Source organism: Schistocerca cancellata, chromosome 5 (assembly GCF_023864275.1).
Source record: "Schistocerca cancellata isolate TAMUIC-IGC-003103 chromosome 5, iqSchCanc2.1, whole genome shotgun sequence".
In the NCBI taxonomy this organism is placed as follows: Eukaryota; Metazoa; Arthropoda; class Insecta; order Orthoptera; family Acrididae; genus Schistocerca; species Schistocerca cancellata.
Window position 1 is genome coordinate 509808887 of NC_064630.1, and position 1950 is coordinate 509810836.

The window sequence follows — 1950 nt, forward strand, 5'->3', positions numbered from 1 at the left end:
CTTACCTGGACGTCAGCAGTGTTACACAGCAGTACAGATAGATTTCGTGATGAAAGATCGGTTTACATGCACCTCGTGTATGGGTTCACCTAATGCAATGAAAATGGAAAAGCGGCAGAATGACGTTATGATGAGCTGTTACTGCAGCAATCGACATCGCAGTACTTTCCATCTGGGGGTTGTATTACCCTGTTTTTTTTTGTTTTTTTTATTATTAGCTGACGACGACATGGTTTTCTTCACTGTTTTGTGAAGGTATTGCCGTAGGAACAAAGATGATTGAGATAACAAGCCGAATTAATCGTAATTGTATTACTACTCAGTTAGACGTCACAGGAGACGATGTATGCCTTACACCAAATTCCTCACAGAATATCCCTGAGAAAGCTCCAAAATTTTGTCTGTGGAGTTAGGGCTCGTCCTATATAACTTGCTGCAGGCTAATAATAAAATCAAGTGACTCTGCTTTAAGATGCCAACACACCTTTAAGACTGCATTAAGAGAGCAGGAAAAACAAATCGTGTACTGATCGGCGGTGACCATAAGGCTAAGCAACATTAAACTGTAATGGAGGATACCAGAGAGTATTTTGCTCATATGTATATAGTCTTTGCCTTCAAACGAAATAAAATACGAATGCTACTTGTATGATGAATTGGACACAGCGTTTTCCTGGATGATAGTTGCAGACGGTCTGCCGCACCCTTGAGAATTTCCTCTGACTCGGACGGAGGGACGAATGTCATCATGAAACCGGATCACTGCCAGAGTTTATGTGCCGTATTCTGGATGAGGTTCTCGAAGGAGCCATCACGAACACCATATTCCGCCCGATGGCTCTCTGACATTGGTTTGAGCAGTACATACATCTACAGCAACGAGGAAAGGTTAGCGTTTGACGACTCGTTGACAACACGGTCATTAGAGGTGCATCACGAACGCCATATTTCACCAGATAGCTCTCTGACTTTGCTTTGAGCAATATATGTGTCAACAGAAACGAGGGATGGTTAACATTTAACGGCTCATTCACAGCACGGACATAAGACGCGCATTATTAGTTCCGTTGCACGAGAAAGGGGAAAGAAATCGAACGCGTTCTTTGTTGACGAAACCACAAACCACTTGTTGAAAGTCATTTACGTAAACCCAAAGAATAGTAGTCGAGTGAGGCACAGACCAAAGTCCCTACGATTGCACGTCAAAAAATCCGTAGAAACTACGTTCTCTGTTATGTAACGCTAGTAATGCCCTACTGTAAGTTCATCTTATCTCGATAGATTCGTTATCGCACAAAGCAACAGGCAAAAAGGTCTTCACAACTGCGTGACTCGCATGTAATCGTCTTGTTGTTGAGGGTCCAATAATTGCGAGCCGTTTTATTTCGTTTCGCGATATCTCTCTTCTCACTTAATTGAACAGCGTAAGCAGTGGCACGGTTTGTCCAATGATTTATCAAAAACAGGTGTTCGAATCAGTTTGTAATGCTGGTGATGAAAATTGTTTTCATCTTGTTCTATTAGTCAGGATTTTTTTATGAAATACTTTTTTTTTTTTTTTTTTTAGGTTTGAGTAACTAATGAGGGGAGACAGTGGGAAGCTTGCACTGATATATCTGCAAATTCACATCTCTTACTTTATTGCTAAATCTTACTCAAATTTTGTTCACATATACAGGGATCCAACATGTTTTAAATAATTATTACAAAATTTTTAATAAACTATTAATGCTGTGAGAGAATTTTGAATTTTTTCGCACATTATTGCTTTGCTGCACTTTCATTATTTCCAGCCTAATTCTTTATTGTTTTTCTCACATTTAAGAGCAGTAAATTTCTGTTAAATTATTTCAATTATTTTATACTGTTTTTTGGACTGCATATGTTTTAAAGACGAATTTTCCATATCTCATCAACCATTGAACTGTTTATACTGTGCTGAGAAAGCTC